Consider the following 26,067-nt stretch of genomic DNA (forward strand, 5'->3'; position numbering starts at 1 on the left):
ATGCTGCATCCATGGCATCCTCACTCAGTCTACAGGGTTGGGTCATTTGCAGTCCTCGTTTCTCCTCATGACACAAGGGTCACCATGGTTAAGTATTCTCAGGCACAATTGATCATGGTAGACCCTTCTGGCATGTGAGGTTGCCACACCACTACCACCCAAGGTGCCGGCCTTTACTGCACAGCAATCTGCACCACGACAGCCCTTTTTGGCATATGGGGTTGCCTCCTCAGTCACGCACAGACTTTGACCCTCTTTAACAGACAGTGGGGGTTATACTAACTTTGGAGGAGGTGTTAATCCGTCCCAAAAGTGACAGAAAAGTGACGGATTTACCACCAGCCGTATTACGAGTCCATTATATCCTATGGAACTCGTAATACGGCTGGTGGTATATCCGTCACTTTACCGTCACTTTTGGGACGGATTAACACTCCTCCAAAGTTAGAATAACCCCCTGTATCTTCCAGGGGGGCACTTCCTCACGTGCAGGGTCAAGTTAACAGTGACATACAGGGTTTGACCTTCCTACTAAGCACTCATACCATGGCTGTCTTCATGGCAGCCCTCTCCTGTTGTATGGAGGTTAGTCAAATTGAATCTTCACACGGGCAATGACCTGATCAGTACAGCAACCATCTCCTCACACATCACCATCTGGTTCTGCAAATCTATGGTCCTACCACTTTCCTTCTAAATGCAGAACAGAGCAGCCTGCTAGGCACGTACCACTGAAAAGTGGGCTGAAAAAGCCTCGGACCCATTTGTTGCAGTGCCTTAAAGGTCATGCATAAGTTGGAATAACCCCCATAGAGATTAACAGGGTAGGGCTGAGTGAGGAGCCCCGTGGGGCGTTACATAGAAGACTGAAAGCCTTAGCCTTAAACTGTCCACAAATTACAACTTGCACTCTATCCACAAGGAAAGAGTGCGGAAGACTAAGGGCCAGATTTAAGAACAATGGTGCAGCATCCAGTGCACCGCCACTTCTCTTGCAGCCCTTAGCACCCCCCTAATGCCACCATGTGTGCACTGTATCTAAGATATGGTGAACCATGGTGGTAGTTAGAGAACTAACTCTAACATTTTGACACTAGTTTGAACCTTTGCAGAATTAGCATAACATTTTTTGACGCTAAACCTGCAAAGCACATTGAGGCCCATTATGAATAATGGTGTGCCTCCTTTTAATGCCTGCTCTGAGCAGGCATTTAGGCCCATATTTATACTTGGTTTGCGCTGAATTAGCGTCATTTTTTTAATGCTAATTCAGTGCAAACCTAACTCCATATTTATACTATGGAGTTTACGTTGTTTTCTGGAGGGGAAAACCTACCTTGCGTCAATGAGATGAAGGTAGGCATTCCCGTCCAGAAAAGGACGATATGACCTTTGCGCCATGTATATCCCCCATGCCAAAATCCAGCGTGGGGGAAGAGGGCCTTAAATAATGGTGCTCAGCTTGCTTAGCACCATTATTTAACGCCTGGGTCTGGGCAGCCGTAAGGGGACCTGTAGGCAGATTTCCATGGTCGGAGACCATGGAAATTGCCCACAGGTGCCCTTTCCTGCCCCCAGTGACCCCTGCACCCACCCCTACCCACACCAGGAGGTCACCTAAAGATGGGGGACCTATCCAAGGTAACTCCGGGTGAGTATATATTTTTTTCCAAACACCGCTCGGGGGCCCTGACTTAGGGCCCTCTGCACGCCGCTGGCCCCAATGGCCATGCCTCAGGGACTCTTGTCCCCTGGACATGGCCATTGGGGTGGTGGGCATGGCTCCTGTCTGCACTAAGACTGGAGCCATGTCCATGGGGCTTGTGCACCAGAAAATGGTGCTACGCTGCCTAGAGGCCATAATTTGGCACACAAGCCCCGGTTCACCCTATGCCTCACCGGAACTGCTAGCGCCATTCCATAAATAGGGCAGCGACTTGGAATGGCGCTCGCCAGCACTATACTTTTTGATGCAAACCTGCCCTAACGCAGGTTTGCGTCAAAAAGTATAAATCTGCCCCTCACAGTGCACAAGAAAATGACCCAAAGACATCTCTTAGATTTCTTTGCGACATTATTTCAGTCCCCATAACGGGGAACGTCCCCTTTGCATACATTAAGCATGGCACATGCATGATGTAGCACAAAAGGGTTACAAAGTGGTGCAATGCATGCATTGCACCACTTTGTAAATCTGGTGTAGCGTTTTTGGACATCTCATGCCACATTAGCATAAAAATATAAGCTAATGTGTCGTTAGATGGCACAAAGGGCCCTTGAATCTGCCCTTCAGTGCCTTGCCTTCCTCACCCAGAAGTCATAGGCGATTGAAAATCTGCTTGTGGGAGACCGTATTGAAAGCTGCAGATAGGCTAAGCATGACCAGAACTGCAACTCCACCTTGGTCTTCCTGTTCTCTGATGCAGTCTGCCGCCATCACTAAGGCGGTCTCTATACAATGGCAACTCCTGAAACCAGTCTGAAATGGATCAAGACGATCAAGAGTGTAAATACATTTTAGCAGTTCCTGATTCACATGTTTCTCCAAAATGTTTGCTAGATTAGGCAGTAGTGAAATAGGCCAAACATTTTTAAAATCTTCAGGATCAAGGTTAGGGTTTATTTAGCAAAGGGAAGACAATGGGTTCTTTTTACGTCTTTCCACAGACTAGGAAAGTTACTATTCTCCAGGACCCTATTAAAGGTCAGTTTAAGATGTGTCAGTGTAAGATGTTCTGCTACTATATCTGGAGCAAGTTGTAAGAATTTAGGGGGTCATGGGTCCAGAGGGAAACCAGAGTTAATGCCCATCAGGGGTTCTTTAGTCTTTGACACTGTGATAGAAGCAAAGGCAGACAGCACCAGAGAATGTTTCAAAGGGGAAGAGACGGGTGTCATAAATGAGAGCTCCTGATAACTGAGAAAATCAAACTCAGAATAAATGTTTTGAATTTTTTTCTCTGAAGAAGGTGGTCAGTTCATCACAAAAGGCTTGATAGATATTAGAAAGCTACAGAAAATGAGGATTAGACAGAGTTAACTTATTCAAAAAGTAAATTGGAGGAATTTTTAGCAGACTTTGGGGCATATTTATAATCCGTTTGCGCCGATTGTGCGTAAAAAAATTTGACGCACAATCAGCACAAACGTTGCCCCATATTTAAACTCTGACGTCCAAGCCCGCGGATGACAAAATTCCGCCGTGTCCGTCATTTCTTGTATGCGGCAACCCGTCCTGCGTTAATGATATGCAGGGTAGGCGTTCCCGTCCAAAAAACGACGCAAACGGGCGTGCGTCGTATTTATGCTTCCGGGCAAAAATTACGCTTGGCCGGGAGGCGGAGCCAAAAAATGACGCACAGCCCGATGTGCGTCAAAATTTAACGCCTGGGTCAGGGCAGGCGTTAAAATGGGGCAAACACACCTGTATTTAATCAGAACACACAGAACAAAAAGTAGAGCAGCAGAGCAGCAACAAGGAGACATGGAGGTGATTCTTATCCAGCATGCACGCAGACGCAGAGCCCAGCAGCAACAACAGCAGCTACAACAACACCAGCAGGGACCCCAAAGGCAGCGCAGAAGGCAGGAGAGGATATTCCACCCAAGAACAACCATTCAGGGCCTCAGGGAACATGACATCATCCAGAGGTACCGGTTGAACTGGCAGGCCATCCAGCAGCTGCCCCGAAACATTGAACAGCAGTTGGCCCCCACTTTGGTCACACCCCGCACCATACCAACAGAAACAAAGCTGCTTGCTGTACTTCATATGCTGGCAAGTGGCTCATTTCAAACAACTGGTGCCCTGGTTGGCGGAATATCACAACCATCATTCTCTGCATTTCTGCCAAAAGTACTGGATGCCATCATTCAACTGACACCCCGCCACATCTGCTTCCCTAACACACTGCAGAAGTAGCAGGAAACAAAACAGGGGTTCTACGCAATCAGTGGCTTCCCACACGTCCTTGGTACAATCGACTGCACACACGTACGCCTTGTGCCACCTGCTGCAACTGAACACCTCTACCGCAACAGTAAGCACACACATTCCATCAACGTGCAGGCCATAGTCGATCACCAGGGATTGATCACCAACATCGTGGCTAAATATCCTGGGAGTGTACATGACTCATTCATCTTCCGTCACTGTACCATCAACCAACACTTCCAGGATGGACAGTATGGCAATGGACTACTTGTTGGTAAGTACAAAAACCTACTTATACATACACTGCACAGCAACCCTCTATGGCACACAACACATACACCACAACAGCAACATGTCAACAGGAACACACTGAGGTCCTGACATCACTAGGCATGTTTCTTAACTCACCATTGAACCTGTCACACATCGGAAATTACTGTACAGCCTAATGTGAAGACGTCAATGAGTGTGGTTACCTAAATGTCACCTTGCAAATTATAAGTCTCACAATGACCTTTACATTAATACATTGCATAAGTCTAAAGGTATGGGATGTCCAGGGTACTTTGATATGAACGTGTTAACAACACTTTCAATATTAACTGTGCATGGAACTATCATCTCACCCCCAGTGAAGACACACGGACACCTGTATCACAAGTCACAATGTTAGTGAGGGCACACTGCACTGAAAATCACCAAACATACTGCTGACAAACGGTTAGCAGACAAACACGTGCTCAGCCAAGGTAAAAACACAATGCAGATGGTATAGCCTACAAGTATAGGATGTCACATCAGTACACAAAAGAGTCACAGACAACACAAGACAACTACTGCCATGGACGGTCTTTCCATTAATGCAGGCTACATCAACATGATCCCATTCTGTTTTTTTCTTTCAGCTGATCAGGGGTATGGCATCCAGCCATGGCTAATGACACCATTTGGGAACCCGAGTACTGCTGCAGAGCGGGCATACAACGACGCCCATAAGAGGACACGCAGCATTGTCGAGCGGACCTTCGGGATCCTCAAGTCAAGGTTCCGCTGCCTCGACATCACTGGTGGTAGCCTACTATATTCCCCCGAGATGGTCTGTAGGATCATACTCACATGTGCAATATTGCACAACATTTGTGTAAAAAGGAACATTCCCCTCCTCAAACCAGACCCATACATGCCTGAAGACGAAGAAGAGTAGGATGCTGGCCTGCAACAGGAGGGGGAACAACCAAACACGGCTGCTGGAGTGCGTAGGCGCCAACAGATTGTAAATAATTTCTTTTCATAATTATCACCATCACCACTCAATGCACTATTGTAAATAAACACTGATAACAAACACCACATTATGGTTTGGCCTATTCATTTCTGCCCACCTTTAGCTTGAAATATCTGAAGAAGAATGTCGTCTCATTGAGCAATAATGATATAACAATCAGGACAAAAAAAAAATACACTACAAATGTAATGGCCACCATACAATGGTCACATACACACACAATGTAAATGACAGACATCCTGTACAGTTCACCTTTGAAGGGCAATAGCTGAGGACCACACATATGACACACATACATGTAGTAAACATGGATCATCGCAGCAGATGGCACACAACTAAAACACCATCACTCAACTAGGGGAAAACAGGCCTCATACATCAGGCAGTTCACATGCTAATGCTTCAGAACAGGAATGTAGTACTAGACTCTTGGCAACAGTATTTCCAACTACTTACTATCTTTGCAATGACTATCTGTCACCAGAGTTACACATTAGCAGAACAAACACAGCACAAGTGCTACACCTATGACAAGCATCCAGCACATTACATCCCATCTACATGTCAGCCCTTTTCTAAAAACATTACACACACCTGCGGCTGGTCACACCCCACCTGTCTGAAGAGGTCCCTGGAATGCTGATTTGTGTACACTGAGATTCCCTCATCTACACACACACACTCACAAGAGTCATCCAGTGTGCCACACCCTTTCCTATGCCTACCATTGTCATAGTACCATCTCACTGCATGGAACTCAGCTCATATAATACACTGGCTTGGAGTTTTTAAGGCCTGGAATCACCTGTAGATTGAATCTCTTGTGAAAGGTACTGTAGGCTAATTTTCAGCAAATCTCATCTGACAGGACTAGTGAGAGACTGATGGAGGCCACACCAGTGATCCCCTCCATGCACACCACCCAAATGTACATGCCCCGTCCCTGCTGATGCCTCCTACAGCATAGATGTTGGAATTTGAGCAATTACATCATTAAGCATTGCTACTAATGTTGCTGTGTAACACTTTATCAGGGTTCATGTGTCACCTTCAAAACAACACAGGACATACACAGTGTGACATGTCAACTGTCTACTGCTCCCTCTGACCAGTCCTAGTCAGAACACTGATCATGTAATTACTGAAAGAACTTGCTCCTGATTGACCCAGCATCCTGTCAGCCTGACTGGCACCCGTCCGTGGGTCACCCTAAAGATACCTGGGGTCCACCTATGGACCACACGTGCTGTCCAAAACCTCTTATACCTCAGACACTAATTTGTCATTAGCCTCATCAATGTATACTCAAATACACAGTATTGCATCATCTGACTGTTATTTGTATCAGATTTGTGACAGGGCCCTTGAATAGCTAAATCATGGCCCTTCCGTTGTCTGGCCCTCATTAATGCCTAAACTACAAAGTGTGACAGTGGACCTGGACCATAGTGTTTGATGGTGTAAGTGGCCTCCATCCAAACCAGCAACCTCAGATAATGTCCATGAAAACTCAACACATATGAGGACCCTGACTGTTCACACGCTGAGTAACATTGTTCAAATAATAAAGATGAGTCGTGTGTGCTGAATACCAGCCATTTACATCTGCACAGAGGCTATGATGTTTCCTGATACATTACCATCCACAGAGGCCAACTGGAGTACAAATGTTGCAATGACACATGCCGGATCCAGACACCTGAGACATTCTCTCACTCAGCACACCAAGGTTGTCCAGTTGAAAGTCTCATTACACGTCTTCAGTGACAGGGTGGGACCATCCATGTGTAGGTGACCATGTCCTCAACGGCTTTTCTCAAATTTTGCTACAAACGATACCCATTAGATACACGATTAGCTGCCACTAACTCATGAGGAGACCTGGATGTTACAGTGACAACATACACCTTGACAGTTGATACTGGATCAATATTGGACCACACACATGTACATGTACCATCCAATCAACAAAATGGTTGCAAGCAGCCGATCACAGTAGTGTCCCAGTTGTAACCTAGCATGAACAATGAAACATGCCTCTAAACCAGGTAATGCATAAAGGGCCACATACATCAACAACCTATTTGCTATCATGACATAAGGAAGGTTGAGATTTTGCCAAAAAATCAATGCAAAATGGTATGTCAGAATTCTCCAATGAATCAATAGGGCAAACGTCAAATGGGCAAATGGGATTACAGAATAGCAAACAGTGAATCATACCCTATTTGCTTCCATGGGCCTGCTGCTGAAGGTTTAGCATTACTGAATTTGGGAAACCCTTGGATAAATTTGCAAGTCTGGAAGCGCAAACCCTAGGCGGCTGGGGGCCTAAGTCCACCTCTGCTGCCCCCCAAATATACATTTTTTATGCACATGTGAAGCACACACATGCATAAGGCGCATGTGTGCCCTACATGTCAAAAGTAAAACACATTTTAGATACATTAACTCGTAAATAGGACATGGTTACCCCCCAAAAAAGTTTAGGCGACAATTGCACTACCTAATTGCCCATTATTTAATTTTGATTAGCTTGATAATTGTGGACACATTTTTGTTAAGGAATACATCCTGGTATCCCATTCATATTTTGAAATTAGCAATCAGCAATTACCTACATATGTGTACAATTATGAGTAATATCCATTCTGGCCAATCATTACCATTGCACTGTGAATACATTCTATACATCCTATAAGGGACATTTGCTATAGCTAACCCCAAATGTGTATCACTTAGCACCGTTTGGTCATGACAAAATTCATTTCTCAATTTGACAAATGAAAGACAAATTTGTCATAATGTGTCATATTTCCACGCATACAGCTTGTGCGTCATAATTTTTTACGCACAGGAGTGCAGATAATGCAGAGTCAAAAATTAATTTCATAAATAGATATCATAATATCCTGCATAACATGGCCTCCATTTTTTTCCATTATGCGTCATATTTCCACGCATACAGCTTGTGCGTCATAATTTTTTACGCACATGAGTGCATATAATGCAGAGTCAAAAATATTTTTCATAATTGCATATTATATTTTCCAGCGGCTTAATTTTCAACTCTAGAACTGTAAAATATGCCTCAAACAAATATAATCTACCAATGATGACATTTTTTTTGACTCTGCATCATTTGCATTCATATGCGTCAAAAAATATGACGCACAAGCTGTATGCGTGAAAAAATGACGCATAGCGGGGAAAAAACGGCAGCCATTTTATGCAGGATGTGATGTAATAGGATATCCTGTTTACAGAATCTGTACAGTGGGTGTACTTTCACTTTCACTTTGCAGTCTCAGATTATTCTAGACTGTGTGGCTGTGTGCAAAGTGTTGTCCTGTGTATTAGTGCTTTTGTGTCCAGTGTACCATCTCAATTGTGCTTTTGTCATCATTGTCTTGTTGTAGAATACTGTCTGAGTCTGTGTTGTATTAATTTGTCAAGTCCAGTGTTGTATTTATTGTCTGTGGGAGTCTGTTGTGGGTACTGTAATATAGGGGATAGTTGGGATCTTCTTCTTAAGTTTTCTTTGTATTTCCCCACTCTACCTTTCCCCATTTCCCCCTTTTCCTTTTTCTACAACTTTTTCCCCTTTGTCAGTGCTGACATGTCTGGTAGGCCACTGCTTTCCAGGATGGGTGAGGAGGAATTGGGAGGTTTGTATGGCTTGTTTGCCATTTCCTCCCACTCATGCTGGAGGCTGGGGGTAGGGTGATACAGGGGTATCACACGGAGGCCCGTAAAGTCCGGTGTGGGAAGGTGCGCCATCACTTGGTGCGTTTATATGGTAGCCAAAGGAATGACCATCAATTGAAGCACCGCTGGGCTGATCTGATATCCAGGGAGCAAGATCTGCTGGACCACCTGGGAATCAGGATTGGTGGACATGTTGGTGAGTACAGATCAATTACATGTGCACAATTTAAAGCTGTGTGGAGACATGTGATGATTGTTACCCAATCTGCCAGATAAGTAGCTGACTGTGTGTAATGCTAGGGAAACCTACTGGGTAATTGATGCACAATGTGAAGGTTGACAAATGCTAGCAGTCAGGTAGCTCATGTTTTCTACACATACCGGTTGCCTGTAGCAGAATGTAATGTAGTGCCGCCTTTGTGTCAGACAAGCAACACATTAATGACGCAATTAGGACTCTACAGGTCACAATAGCCAGTGAAAAATGGATGTTGAAACATCATACCTACATATGTAGACGCCATAGCTAGACTGACATTTCTAACCCCTACACGATGCTGAAAATGAGTGCTGCCTTCACGTCAATTGAAGTTAGCGATGTTGTCCACACATATGTCACATGTGTGTCTGGTTGGTGTGTAGGGAAAATTTTCTTGGAAGTGCCATGCCTTGTCGTGATAAATGTGCTCCTTCACATCTAATTGTTACATGCCTGATCTGAGCATGATCCATATTTGTTAAGGACTCAGGTGCCCTCAGCTAACATTTTAGACTGGTATTTATTGTCACTTGTGCCCAAATCAGAATAGGGATTGCAGTCCAGGTATGGACGAGGGTACAAACATCTATGTTTGGTGCCAATCACTATTGTTTGGACACATCAATGTATGAAACTGTAACAACATGAGGTATTGCCAAAGTACCTGGCCCTCTGTACCATGTACCTATCAGTCACATATGTGTCATGACCACATAGGCTGTTTGAGTTTGAGAGGTCAGGCAGTCCTCAAGTAACCAGCTTTTGGATGTCTCTCTTGGATGCACATGATGAGATGAATGCACACCTATATTGTTGCTGCATACTAATGGAGGTGCATCTTTGCCACCACATGACTGTCCGGGCCACTGCATGTGTGTAGTAGGGTGTGTAACTGTAGCAGGAGACTCATCCGATGTAAATGTTGCGCATGAATAATTCCATGCAGTATGAGCATGTGTGAAAGGGTTTCATTACTCATGTCATATTCTCACATTGTCTTTGTATTTGCAATTGTTCGTCAGTGCACGGATTCTGAGTACATTCTTCCTTCCATGCTTTACAGGTGGACCTGCACCATACACAGTGGGAGAGGTGGCTCATTTTGAGGACCCCGACACCTACAGTGAGTGTTGCATGTGTGGTATTTTTTATGTTTGCTGGTGATGCATGATGGACTACTGTGTGTTCAACAGATTGCAAGGTTTGATGCGCTGCCCATTCATTAGTATTGTTCCATTATTGGGATTTCAGTTATCACTTCATTTTGAGTTGAGCTATGCTTATCCATTTGTCAGATTTTGGGTCTGTAGGCCATTCCTGTAGGGCCCGCTATGGGGAATGGGGTGAGTCATGTGGAATACACTAGTTAATGTAAGAGTTGCTCTTGGACTTGTCTCGGACTGAGTCTGCATTTCAGACTGACATTCTCCCAGATAGCTTCTGCAAATGGCTTGTCTGAAATCTGCTGCTTCCCTAGTAAACGATGTACTGAGTACACTGTAGGTTGGATCTTCCGGGGGCATGTACTTCCACAAGTTGTACTAGAAGTGTGTGGGACTACAGTGCAACGGCCTAGGTGTACATGCTATTCATGATCATGGGTGTTCTTGCTCCTCTGTGTCTGTAGAAAAATATGCCTCACTGGTAGTATGTGATGTTGGCCTAAGTCAGTACATTTTGACATGTGTGGACTTTGGATAGGACAAGGTTTAGCTGACTCCGATTTGTTGCTAGCCCTTCACTGGTGGTGTGTGTGTGGAGGCAAAAACATGTTGAGCTTTCTATACACTCCTGGGTGTGCATTGATTATGGGATTGTTGGATGTTCTTCCCACCCCCCCCTCAAAGTCTGCCATGTGTTTGGGAATAGGGTACCTAGGACTGTAGCAACCAGTATGTTACACATACTTGTGACCATTTTAAACTTTGTTTTGAACCTAGTGTACACACTCGGTTATGGCACATGAGTTCTATACTAGCAAATCCAAATACAAATTGCAGATATTGAGGGTTGTGATTGTTATCACATACACTGACATATGGAGTCCAGGCAATAGGCGGAGGAGGTGCAGCCATAATGTAGGCTGCATTAGTAATTTTTATGATGAGAAGTTTAGGCTGATGTCACCCATCATGTAGATAATTGTATATGCTATGTGTGAGATGCCCTTTGTATACAGGCTTCCCATGTACTTCCTCTGAGAGTTTCAATGATCTATATGGTGATATGAGCTGTTACAACTACAGTAAAAGTAATTTCCAATTGACCCATTGTGCTATTCCACACAATGCATTTCCTAGGGTAAATAGTTGCCCTTTCTCTTCACAGCTGCAAACATGAGTGCCGCACAGAGGCATGAATTTGAGAGGTGGGCCATGAGGTACCGACACATCCTGCAGGTGCAGTCGGGGTTCCGACGGATGGCCCGAAAATACCAGGCGGATCGGGCCTCCGGAGCATGGTGGGCCTCACCGCAGGGTGGCCCAACGTTGCCCACTACAGCCACCACAACCACAACCACCAGTTCTCCCCAAGTGGCCCCAGCAATGGCGGGGACAGTTGTCCCTGCCTCTGCAGCACGACCAGGACCCAGCAATATAAGAGCTGCAGGACAGTCCAGTGGGCTACAATCAACTCCCACACAGAGCACCTCTGCCGGCACACAGACAGCAGCAGCACCTCCAATTGACCCTGCGGCATTCCAGGCTTTAGACCGCAAAATGGACAAGTTCAATCGGAAGGTGGACAAGCTGAGCCAGGATGTGGCCTACATAAAGAAGCGGGTCAGGTCCATCAGGCGGACCCTACGGAGGGCCAACCTCTAGGACTGATATGGTCTATTTTAATTTATCCCTCCCCTCCCTCCTCTTTCCTTTTTATCATGATAAGTGGGTTTGGGGGATTAGTGTTAGGTTAGTATAGGTTGTTAGCTTAGTTAGTGTTAGGGAGGAGGGTGGGGGGCTCTTATTCTTTCTACTTTTCATTATTGAGTGTGTAGTCAATGTTGGGGTTCCTGTCTGTTTAGAAAAAAAATTATAAAAAAATATATATATATAAATGAAATAAAAAAAAATATATATATATGGTTGTTTAGGATAGTATAGTATGTGTGTAGGTGAGTATGTGTTGTCCTGCATGTGTCCTGTCTCATAATGGTGGATGGGGGGTTGATGTTTAGATTTATTCGTTATATGTGTAGAGTAAGTTTAGCTTAGGTTAGTTAGGGACAGTTGTGGGTTAGGAGTAGTCAGGTTAGATTAGTGTAGGTATGACTTTTCCCTTAGTTGCCTCTGGTGTGAATACTTATGAATAAATATATAGTTAACCCTTTGCATTATGTGTTAACTGCTACTTGATCATGGCCTTGCCATCAGTGTAGTGATTGTTGTTCTATGACATTTGTGTCCTATGCTACAAACCAAAGAAATAAGAGGTTTAAAATGGCGCCTACCCCTGTGCTAACTTGGTAAGTATCCACCATTTGATAGAACCACCATTTGGAGTTTACATGGATCACAAAAGATTTGTGTTGATGAGTATGTTTTCAACATCACATAGTGTGCTTCCAGACTTGGGGGGTCATTCCGACCCCGGCGGTCATGGACCGCCGGGGCCGGGGATGCAGGAGCACCGCCAACAGGCTGGCGGTGCCCCGCAGGGCATTCTGACCGCGGCGGTTTGGCCGCGGTCAGACCAGGAAAACCGGCGGTCTCCCGCCGGTTTTCCGCTGCCCTGGGAATCCCCCATGGCGGCGCAGCTTGCTGCGCCACCATGAGGGATTCCGACCCCCTCACCGCCATCCTGTTCCTGGCGGTTCCGACCGCCAGGAACAGGATGGCGGTGAGGGGTGTCGTGGGTCCCCTGGGGGCCCCTGCAGTGCCCATGCCAATGGCATGGGCACTGCAGGGGCCCCCGTAAGAGGGCCCCACTTTGAATTCCAGTGTCTGCTCAGCAGACACTGGAATTCGCGACGGGTGCAACTGCACCCGTCGCACCTTCCCACTCCGCCGGCTCCATTCGGAGCCGGCTTCTTCGCGGGAAGGGGTTTCCCGCTGGGCTGGCGAGCGGCCTTCTGGCGGTCGCCCGCCAGCCCAGCGGGAAAGCCAGAATGGCCTCCGCGGTCTTTTGACCGCGGAGCGGCCATATGGCAGTTCCCTCCAGGCGGGCGGCTCCCGCCGCCCGCCGGGGTCTGAATGACCCCCTTGGTATTGTGGGGAATTTTTTAGGTCGGACTGCAGTGTGATGTTCAGGGACATCTTTGTAGATGAGGTGTTGTAAACACTCTTGTCTTCTTCTCTTCATTACTGACATAGATCATGTGTGCAACAATTCAGCATGACTTCCCTTCTTGGAAGTTTACTCAGAAAGGTTGATTGATGCTGTGTTTAGTTGTGTTTGCTTAGATTAGACTGCATAATTTAATGTTTTAGTATTGCATGGTGACCACATTTATCAGCCACCATTAGTTGACTTTGATTTCTATTGATGGAGCATTATTCTGTCCAACACAGCATGATTGTGTGTGGTTTCTCCCTTCATCAGTTATTCTCCTCAGGATGGGCAGACTATGATGCAATCCTGGCCACTGCACAGATGTATCAGACTACATGATGTCAGGTTTTTGAGAATAGCAGCTACATCACGATGGTAGGCAGCGAGGTCAGCCCTGAGGGAGTCATGATTTCATTCGTGCATGCAGTGGAAAGTTTGGGGTGCGAGGTGTTGTGGCAACTCCCTTACTGCAGTGGTGAATTCCTTGACAGTTTCTTGTAGTCCTTGCAGTATGGATGTTAGGGCTTGCATAGCTGCTGCCTGATCTGCAGATGACATCATGCACGAACGCACCCCCTCAAGGCTGGCTGCCATAGTTTGCATCCCCACCCGCACCTCCTTGACCAGCTCCCGCTGTACTCCAACTACAGTTCTTTCAAATCTGGTGCCAGTGTCGTCGGAGTCCTCAGCTGTGTAGGAGCTGGCAGGTCTTGCAATTGGGGTGGTGGGTGGCTCTTCTGTGATGGCTGCTTGTTCTGTGCTCCTCCTTGTGACTGAATGTGGGGTCTGGAGGGTTTCAAGGACCTTTTGAATGGTCTCCTGGAGAATGTTTATGGGCTTGTCATCCATGTCATCAGGGAAATCAGGGACAGGCATATTGGCAGGAGATCCATGTTCCTCTGCAATGAAACAGGGTACAATTAGTGTGTCTGTGTTGTGACAATTTTGACGTAACATGCCAGCCTTTTGATGAATTCACTTTGTGATCTTGTTTGGTATTGGTATCTGCTGTCCTTCATATGGGCATTGTTATAGGCCTATGGCTCACCTGTGTGTCACATGTATGATACTGAGTCATCAGACTTATCTGCCTAATCGCCTCTAGGTGTTGCTTTGTACCAAATAGAGAATAGCCAGCTTTTTGTCCTACTCAACCCTCCGTGTATATCCATTCTTATGGTGAGACCTTTCACTCGCTGTGGGTTTTCTGATGGTCCTGGCAGCACAATTGCCTCTCAGGACCTGCCCCAATCCCTGATTGTTCACATTGACTTAAATGTAATTGACATGTGGCATATCCTATGCATGGCAATGTTATGATGTGATATGGATGTAGACATTGTTAATGTGTCCTGCTGATGTTGGGTAATGTGTGTTACATTGGATTGCCCTGATTATCGTATCAATGTCCTATTTGGTCCTCTGACTGTGCAATGTATTTCAGTGACCTGTTCCATGTGTCCCCTCCTCAATGCTGTTGTCTGAGCAGTATGACATTTGTGATGTAGCCTTGTTAGACAGGCACGGGAAGGACCCTGACATATGCAGCATGGGTGTGTCCTTAGTGCTGTGTCGCTCCTATTGCTGTTTACTTTGGCTGATGTATGTGACAACTATGGGCATTGACATATGAGTGTACTGGGGCCTTTGTCTTGTTTCAGGAGATTGTTGCAGATGTCATCCTCACCCCCTAATTTAGGTATGTATGTTCCATGGGGAGGTTACTGCCATTGGCTACTATAGCTGCACAGAGATCAGAGGTGGTAGTTCCAACTGTTGTTGCAGTTACATTGCAGTTGTTGTTTTGGCTACAGGATTGGTGATAGGGCCCTAGTTAATGTAGGAGATATTTTGGCTGACGAGTGCCAGGATGTAAGTTTGACATAGTGGCCTTCCCTCCTGTCGAGGCTTTCCCTTTGCTCCATTGTTGGCATGACAGGATGCCCCCATGGGACTGTTGTTGGTGTTGTGTTATGTTGTGCCCAAGCTTCTGTATGTGCAGGCCATGCCCCCATGCCATACCCCTTTACCCATGCCACTCCATGTATATGATGACTTACATGTAATGTGTAGTAGGTATTTCCCCCCCTGCTTACAGTCAACATTATTGTATTTAAAATCCCCATGCGACTTACCCTGCATGTGTGTTGTCTCCTGGTAATCTGCACTGTCCTGTCCTTGAATCCCTGTGACGATCTCCTCGGGGATGACGGCTGCAACCATCTCCTCCATGTGGTCCAGGGCCTCCTGGTGTGCTGGACTCCCACCTCCAGTCTGCAGTGCTGCCTTCCTGTTCCTGGCCATTTTTTCCTTTGTCCTACGTTTGCAGTCATGCCAGCGTTTTTTACACTCGGTGACTGTTCTGCGTACTTCAGCAACACTGTTGATCTTGTCAACAATTTGTTGCCATATGGCCTCTCTCCTACTGATTGGCAACTTAGAGGTGATGAACAGTTGGTGCTGGTGTTCCGTCACCTCTTTAACCAAAATTTCGTGCTCCTGTGCACTGAAGCGACACTTTCTTTTTTTTCTATATATGTCCTGGTTCTTGTATGGATCATCCTGGCTGGTTCCTGGTCTGCTGTCATCTTCCTGGGGTCTGTAGTGGCATCTGGGATCCATTTTGGCTCTCCTCTGCTGAAAGGGCAGTGTTCGCGGGTATTTTTGACGCTATTGTGTTAAAAAAAACGGCGCATATCCGGGTTGCGGTGTCGTAAATCGACCCACAGTCATTTTCGCCTCGTTAACGTCATTTTCCTTTACGACTTGACGCTGCGATGTGCGTAAAAAAAAATGACTTCCACCTGTTGATTGCGCTGCCGTGTGTCAAAGTATAAATTTGACGCCCGCACGGCGCAACGAAATGGCGTTAGCCGGCGGTAAAACTTTTGACGCAAAACTGCGGCGGCGCAGTTTTGCGTCAAAAAGTATAAATATGGCCCTTAATTTTCTCTGTAAAAGCCGATTTGTTCTCACAGGTGGATCGCTTATTGATCAATAACAATGCTTTGTTTACTCTTCTACCCTGGCTTCAGATTTAAGTTCCATTTGTGCTACTGCCTGCGGCATGACCGCCTACGTTCTTTAAGCTGCTCCGAAAACCAAACAATATACAAATCTGTCTGGGGGGATTCTTCTACTCACTCATGTCTTCCCCAGGCAGACATAAGCTTCCCAAATTCGAACCCAGGGTCCTTCATGTCATGTACCATTTCAACTACACTTGCACTCAGTGTATTTACATGGCACAAACTATCCAGCACTGTTAGCTTCGTGTACTGTGCTACTCCAGGCACACACACAATCAGCACAAACATTCACTGTCTGTGCACTGCTCAGCACTGAAACATTCCTGCTTTGTGTCACTTTCAGACACACGTATAGCCAGTGCACAAATTCACTATGTGCATGCTTCAGAACACTACACCCTGTGTGTATTGTACTCCTTGGTACACATACACCCAGTACATGCACTCACCATGCAAGTATGGTAATACACTACATTTCTCATGTACTTCACTCCTCGCAGTTACACATACACCCAGTACATGCACTCACCGTGCCTGCACTGCACTTTACTGCTTTAATCCTGTACTTTACTCATTCCAGGGACACATTCAACTCATGCAAAGTCACCACTCCTGTACGGCACAGCACTTCACATCTAACCAATGCAGGCCAAGGGGGAAGTTATCCATGGAGCAATGGAACGTTCAAAAGGGAGTGAGCCTATAGGCCTCACTCAAGTGACACAGGTTAAAAAGGACCTGTTCACTCCTACTGATCACTGCAGGGTTTGCTGCCCACCACAGCGCTGGTGCTTCTTAACTTCTGATGAAGGCAGTAACAGGATGGTTGGGCACTCAGGGCAGGGATACAAGTCCATCACTATGCCGTGGACATTCCCATCCCAACATTGAATTGTGTGACAATCTTGCTGCGATACAGGAAAGGCCACTGGAATTATGTTCCAAGGGAGATTCAAAATGTGTGGCAAGATTGACTAAATTATGTGGCAAGAAAACACAAATTATGCATCTTAATGCAGTACATTTTGTAATTGTATTACTTCATTATTTTGTCATTTTTATACATTAGCTCTGGGTGGGCAAAACTTGTACTTCATTAGTACCAGTTTCACATCCTAATACAGCCATAAGTAACAGAAAGGTAACTAGTTAACCTTTCGCAAGGGCCTTCCCCTATGCAGTAGCACATGTTACAATGTTTTTTGCAACTTTTCATCCGTTTAAGCTAGAAACAAAATTTGTTTTGTTAAAATATGCATATTATGTTGATGATGGATTATGTGGCAAATGTGGCAAATTCATAATAATGAAGAAAACGCCACAGCCACAGAATTCCAGTGGCCCCACATACAGAGAGAATGAAAAAAAGAGTTTAGGGTGTCAATTTGTTTCGAAAATACAAAGAAATTAAATACCTGTGCATGAACCGTACACATATTTCACATATACAGTAGTTATGAAAGCACACATTAAGCACATTTTGATTTGTAATTCTGAAATATGATGGAAACAAGATTTTATTAGGACCAAAACAAATCTTGGTGTTGCACAAATGATAAATATTTTATTGTATTATATGGTATTGTATTGTATTGTATTCTATTGCAGCATTTGTATAGCTCTCACTAGTACTACGTGTGGCCCTGAAGTGCTTACCTACATGGGCAGCAAGCTATGCCATATAGAGTAATGTATGGTTATAAGGCTGTTGTCTTCGTTTTGCGATCCTATGTAGGAAGTATTTCTATGTGGTAAATGATGACCACCAAGGTGTGGTTATCATGTTATGGTACCCAGAGCTCTGCAGTGTGGTGTATGATGAGGTGTGAGAGACACTGATACGCAGTTTATAGTTTTTAGTACACTGGCAGCTCTGAACATTTCTGCAGATTCCATTCTGATATTTTTAATGACTATGGTCTGCTTAGCTGGTTATTGCACTGGGCTGTCCAGTCAGAACATTTGTATATAGTTGTGGGCCTGAGGGAGAGGAAAGTGGAGAGGTCTGCTAGGATGTGCATTTATTCTATCATCCTATTGAAGTGATTGCTATACCAGAGTCATGTGTTCTCTTGGTTAAAGGCATAGAGGAAGTCTTGCAGCAGCATTTTGGATGAGTTGAAATCTGCATTTGATAAATGCAGGTGCGCCAAGGTATAAGTTGTTGGCATCATTAAGCTTGGAAATTACATGTCTGAGGATGGCGTGCAGTTTCTATTGGTATCCAAGGTATGGCAGGATGCAACATAGTGTTTTCATTGTGCAGAAGGCACTCTCTTTTATTTTGTTAACATGAGTTATCAAGCAATAGTCTGAATCCACGGTTACCTCTAGGTGTCCGACTTCTTTTGATATTTGTTGAAGGGCTCTCGTGTTCCTTAGACCATATTACATTAGGATGGAATGTTTGTTATTGCAAGCAAGTCATAGGTTCTGTGATTGCAGTATTTAGCTTTAGATGGTTATTCCTCACCTATGTGTTCATGACTCAAAGGCAGTCATAAAGTTTTAAATTCAGACCGTCCATTTTTAAAATGATTAGGGTGACATGTACATAGCTCAAAAAGGTGAGGTTGAATGACTCAACCAGGTTTGTTAAGGGAGTTAGGTAGATGATGAATATTATATGAGATATGAGAGAAGACAATGGGGGTCATTATGACTTCGGCAGATGGAAAAAGCCTGTCCGCCGAAGTCCCAACAGGTAGGTTGCCACCAGTGTGGGCTGCCTCCCAGCCCGCCCCAATATGAGTTTCCCGCTGAGTCAGCAGGCAGAAACAGAGTTTTCGCTTGCTGGCCCAGAGGGAAACAGGCTACAGCATTGTCTTCAGATCATAATAGAGCAGGCGGCAATGCTGTAGTGAGCAGGGTGCACCAGCATCCATCTCAATGTTCACTGTCTGCACAGCTGACAGTGAACATTGCGATGGGGCTGGCCGGGGGGTGTGCCTGTACTGCCCATGCCAAGTGCATTGTCAGTGCAGGGGCCCAGCTGGGACACCCTGCACCCCATCTCTGCCAGCACTTTCATGGCAGTGCTACTGCCATGAAACTGTTGGCAGAGAAGGGAGTCGTAATCCTCAGGCCAGCGCTGTTCTGGCTGATTAGGACCACCAGCACCACCAGACTGATGCTAAGTCATAATCTGGTGGTGCTGATGGTCCGACTGCGGCACTACCACAACGGTCATAAAATGGCAGTCAGACCGCCGCATTGGCAGCGGTCCGACCGCCACCAAGACCCTGGTGGTCATCAGACCCCACAATGTTTTTCTCTGAGGAGCTGATATGAAAAGCGATACCAACACTAGTTCCTAGTCACAGCTGAGAGGCCAAGAATTAATTGGCATGAGCTTAGCTGCCTTCTCACCTTTCAAATATGGTATGTCAAACAGGAATCTTTTTATGTGAAAAGATTGCACAGATGTACAGACATTGAGTCATGTTTTTCTTAAGCCAGCAAATTTCATGACATTTCCTATTCCTGATATACAAGTGATCGCCATTACCTAAATCTACCAGCCATTCAGAAGCTATGTCCTATCAGGAAACTCAGGATTTCATTATGGCATGGAGCTTTGATTAGCCTATTATGCTGGGGCTAAGTTATCACGTCAGGTATGACTTACTCTGACTAACATTGCTTCAGCCTACAATGACCTGTTGTGAAATATAGCCTTGTGTGATCATTTTTTTGTTTGCATGAGCCAGATGGTTTGTTAGGTTAATGTGCCTGCTGGAGAGGGGTGCAAATACCTAACTATGGGTAGTGTGAATCTGAAATGACCCACTATAGCCTGCCATGACCCAAATGGCTTTAACAACAGACTATTTTTGGAAAATGGTTTGATATTTAAATAATTCTACCAGGCTCAATGCTCTGAGGATTCATCCCCATGAACCAGCTACTGTGGAAACCATAATCAGGGCATCTGAAGCTGAAATAATTTTTATTATAAGTGACCTCTCTAGATTTCTGCACAGAACAGTGACTAACAATTTCTGTTGTTTTAATATTGTAATTTAAGATCGGTGTAGTATGAATCTGTTTTTTAAATGTCCTTTGAAATGTGGCTTTATCTTAATTTAATTTATTGCCATAGCAAATAAATTGCTGTTATGAGATCCTATTTAATTATTGTGCTAAATGCATAGTACTTGTTGAACATTTGGCGTAGCAATTTTATTGGAGGAAGTGTGGGAATACTAGATGGAAGCAATTTTATCGATCCTCACACATTCGTGAATGTTCCTTCACAGAAATATGAGGAAAGTTTGTGGTTCAGTCAAAGTTTGCTGTTTGAAGGGCATTCTGGGGAAGCAAAGGTATTGGGATCCATACAAGCCACACCATTCCAGACTAGCGTATGTGCCTTTTTTCTGAAATATCTGGGCCTGGCAAATTTCACTGGGTTCTGACCGAGTCCTGGCATAAGTACTGCAGCTACCCACATCAAAAGTACTGATCAATTTGTAAGACACAATCTTGATGTTTCCTTGTGTCTTAGGAGGCTGATGGAGCCTTTCGTTTCATGGATGATAGTTCAATCACAGGTTGTGTACCATTGTTATAAGAAGAAGTGTAGAGAGGCTGTATAGCATGACAATCCTATTATCTCTGTCTGCTTTCACTTTTGTTTTATTGTGTAACGTTAGTGGGTACAGCATGCTACACAATAGATCAAAACAAAAAATCGAACTCTGGAAACATTTCCCTAGCATGACAACTTTGTTGTTGGAAAAGAAAATGTTTCTGGTGTTTTAGCAGTAACATTTTCTTTTCCAGTACTGTGCACAACCTATTGAAGTCCACTAAACTGTGAAGGTAGTGTGGTGCAGGCAACTGATCATTGTGTTCCCAAAAGCAGTTATAATGCATCAAATTCATGCAGCCTGATGTTCTGCCCAACAAGAGCTGGCAACAAGCTGCAGAGATGTGATGGCCATGTTGCACTAATCTCTTTGTTCCTTCTTCACCTCCAGGAGGGCTCTAAAATAGTAGGCTTCCAGAACTGTTGAGCAGTGAAAAACACAGTGGTCAAAGAAAGGTGGCAGGTGCTGCTGATGGCCATGCACAGCTAAGAGAAAGTTCCAGTTGACATACATGGTCTATGGTGAAGGTGGCTAGAGAGAGAATAAATAGTATTGAGAAGTACAGCAAAGATAGACAAGAAGATAGAAAGAAGAGGTTCCAGAAAAGGAAAGAAAAGTGATAGAAAGAAAGTAGGGTAAATAGAAAAAGCAAGAGAGAAGGAGTACGAGAGTCAGGAATGGGAAGATAGATGCAGCATAAAAAAGAAATGGAGATTGGCGGAAAAGGTTGAGAGGCAGCGGGAACAGAGATTAGAAGTTGTGGGGGAAAAACAGAAAGTAAGAAAGAGCCTAAATCAGAGCTAGAGACACATGGAAAAAAAGATAATTGTAGATTTTCAGTGGAATTTAAAGCTCATTATGTTTTTGCCCATACACTTTGCCCAATGTGAGTTCAATGCACAATTTTGCACTCCATTGTCTAAAAGTGGAAGATCCAAACATCACTTCACACAGTGGTCTTTAAAATCCCAATAAAGTCTAACCATTATTACTCAATCCACATTGCTTTTAGCAAATTGCTTTACAGTGGCATGACCTTCTGATGGCGGGTTGCCATGCTTTCTACAATAACCACTCAGAAAAGTGCATACTCGTCCAAGCAATGTTAACCTCGTAAAGGGTGTCACCTAGAGGATGCTTTGGAAGGAGTCTACTGCATGTAAAAGAGTAAAGAATGCCCATAATTTCGGAAAGGGAGAACCCTGTAGCATCTATATGGGGGGAACCAAGAAGGGTGTTTTCACAGAGCAGAATCCTGGATGCAAACAGTGAAACCACCTTTCAGAGCCTAAGAGGATGTATTGCTGCCTGCTCATCTACGGCTCCTCTAACTGGAGATGGCACTAGTGTCCTCAGCCAGACCACAGGCCTCAAATTGACCTATCTCATGCTCACACAATCACCTATTCTTTACTATGCCTGCCTGTCTTGCTGGTCGATGTCTGTAACTATGAGAGGTGTACATCAATGTCAAAGCCTACTTCCAGTCCATGCAGTTTTTACTGGTGCTTTTGATCAAATGTAATTGAGCTATCCCTCTTTTGTCACAACCTTATAATGAAATTGACTGTGGGACCTTCCCACCTTTCCCTGTAAAATGACATTTACCTTCTACTTAGTTTTGACCATTGTTGCAGCCATAACATTTTTAAAACACACTGTTCACCACTAATTTCCTAAAATGTTCTTGATGGATATGCTCCAGGCTCTCTTCAAAGTTATGTTAAATTAGTGGTGGGTTAAAGTGAAATGTCACTTACAAAGCTGAGTGCAATGAGGAAACTCCACATTTTACAAAGCTGATGAAATTTCCTAAATTTACGTGAATTAAAGTTTATCCTTTCGGGCCTTCCATGTGTTATGATTTTCTGAGCCAGAATGTCACAGGTAGGGCATCCTCTAGCAAAAAGGTTTGAGTGCTGAGGCTGGACATCCACCACCAGAGGTAAGAGATTTAGGAGGGAGTGCTCTGAAATGATGCCAGTTTAATTTTTTATAAAAATATTTTCATAAGCTTTGCATTTCACAAAGCTTGAATAGATTAGAAGCTGGATTGTGAAACGCTGGTAGAGTGTACTTTATTATGTACCATAGAAAATCCAAGTATTCCTTCATATGGAATCACATGGTGTGAATATTGAAACCAGAATATTGATTGCCCAAAATATTGAGGACAGAACATCAAATCGAAAATACCCACAGGTAAGGTATAGTTTTCGCTACCTTTCTCCACATCTATGTATCTACACAATGTATATATCTTCAAGGTATGTAGATGTGCAGTTAGGATTAGTAAATCGATATTTCCCATATGCACTTATTTCCCTTTGGATAATCTTTCCTTGATATTCTTGTATAACAATATTCTGAGGGCTGATATTTAGTAGTCCAAACAGTGTTTGGAAAGAATGCACCTATAGAAGCACAGCTTTAATGTTTGGTCATAACTGAGGGCCATGACCACCTAACATTATATTTCAGAGTAAGGGCCTGGGATGGCCTTCTTTATTTGGAGGATATGTGGTGAGTGGAGGGAATCATGAAAAAAGTCTTGGGTGAGAGAGGTGTTGATGAAGTTCAGAAGTTATGCAAGTGCTTTTCTAGTGAATGGCATCTATTATGACAAGAGGGGATTGTCTTCAAATGATATGACAATGAAGGTGTGAGGATTATTTAGAGGTTATTGGTGTCAAGACTATTGAAGTATAATGATTTAGGTGCATTGTGGGAAATAACTGGTTAGGTAGTACTGCTGATATGCAGAAACAGATGTATTTTTTTTAGCTTGCCAATATCCTATCTGAAGTAGCTGTTGTCTTTAATAGGCAGGGATGGAGGTCTGCCATATGTTGCTAGCCACATCCCTGCATTAGTAGCAAACTGCTTGAGCTTACAATCACAAATGGCAACCTGTCTATATAATATTCTGTAGCAAGGTAATTATATGAATTCCAGTGACAGGACATTTAGCCCCGGGACCTATTAATACACAGGTCATATTAAAAAATGACAGGCAGTTCGCAAAAACTAGTTGCACAACTTGCACCCAAGTTTTGCAGTCTGCCAAATTGTACACAATGCCCATGACTCTTTTAATCATAAATGCTGATCTGTAAAGTGCATTTCCACTCTTCCCACCTCTATCTGCCCTCCCTCCCTCCACCCAACATATAAAAGGTCAATACTGGAAGGGAAAAGAACATTCTCATGTCCCCATTTATTCAGTCTCACCAGCCCTGTCATGAGTAAATCTGTCAAACAATGACCTCCCATTGTCATTCCATGGCTACTGTCCCTATTAACAAAGTATTTTTCTTCCTCATACATAGGCTTCTGAATAGTCCAAGTTTGTTATTATGTCACCATAAAAGTGGATCTCAGCATTGCTGAGAAATCTTCAAATAAATGTTCTGTGCTGAAAAAGTTTTGCTTTATTTATATGTCAGAGTATACAGGAAATTGAGCCATTACAAAGGTTCAAGAGAAAAGAAGCAGGGTATGTGGAATGGAGGAAGAGATAGAAGAGATGCAGCACACATTGAGGGGTTAAGAAGAGAGGAGGACACTAGAAGAGCTAGAAACAGTGCAAATGCACTGCCTAGACCTAAGTAGCACATTGGAACCATCAATCTGTCAATCTGTGAAAATAAGGCATGGCCGCCTCCTAGGGTCACCTGTTGCAGCAGGTTTGTAAAATGAAGCCCTACGTTGTATAGAGGTTGGTTTGAGTAATGGTGCTAGAAACTGTGTAACCAGTGGCAGCTGATGCCAATAACACTTGGTGGGGCAGCACGCGGAGCGGACGGAGAGAGGGGGAGGGCTAAGGGGGTTATAATTGCAAAAAATAAATGACTTACCTGTCACTACCAGACGCCGCCTCAGTGTTCCTCTGCCCCCACCAACTCGGCGCTTCTCTGCTCCCCTCCCCACCCAATCCAGATGCTTCTCTCATGCTGTTATCCAGCATGAGAGAAGCGCTAGGATTGGTCTGAGTGGCTAAAATTACACTCAGTTAGGGGCTGGGACCCTGTGCTGGTTCTCCACCCGACTGTGCAACACAGCTCGGGTGGAGATTTCTAAGTACGCATGTCCTAAGATGGTCGACCAAACCAGCATGCGCACTTGAAGTGCACCTACCACTCCTCCCTGCTGCTGATGCAGACGATGGCCCTGCCCTGCCCTAAACTTGGCGGTGTGGCTAAGTGAAAAACAAAATGATAATAAAATAGTTTTATCATCATTTTAATTTTCTACTTTCTATTGCCTTTCAGCAGTGGGGCGACACTCCTCTGCCATAATGGAGGGTCTGCTTCGTGTGTAACATAGGTATTGCCAAAGCCAATAAAAGTGAAGGTCCATTCAAGGTGTCTAGTATACATGCTATATATAGTATGAGAGGTTTTTAGTGCATTGGAGAACATATACACGCAGAATTCATGCACACAGGTAAAAGACCTTATATCTGAATCGGTTTGTGCAGGAGTGGCACCTCCGCAATGGAGGAGGAGTGCGCCCCCTTGGCTGAGAGCCAGGAGCTGTAAAATAAAACAATATTTCATTATCATTTTATTTTACAGCTGCTTTCTCAGCCAGCAGCAAGTGCTGGGAGGTGCGGGGCTGGGCTACAAAGGGGGAATAGGGAAGGGGGAGTGGAGTCTGTGCACTTAAGTCCACATGTGTGTTTGGCCGGCCGTTTAAGTCTGGCCAAACACACATGCCCACTTAGGTTTCTCCAACCTGGCTGTGCTGTTGTGAAGTTTCTTTCAAGTGTTCTGATTGCTTCAGTGAGGAAGCTTTTGATTGTGTAACTGGCCCACAGATCCCCAGGCTCACAACTGCCTACCCGTTTCCATCCTAGACCTCTTATAATGCAACTACTAAATTATCATAATAGAGACCGCTTTACAGAAGGCGAGTGAGAAAGGGATACTGGAACATCAGGAGTTGTCCATCTCCCTGGATTTTACATAGGCCCTACAGGCAGCATG

Source organism: Pleurodeles waltl, chromosome 3_1, assembly GCF_031143425.1.
Source record: "Pleurodeles waltl isolate 20211129_DDA chromosome 3_1, aPleWal1.hap1.20221129, whole genome shotgun sequence".
Taxonomy (NCBI): Eukaryota; Metazoa; Chordata; class Amphibia; order Caudata; family Salamandridae; genus Pleurodeles; species Pleurodeles waltl.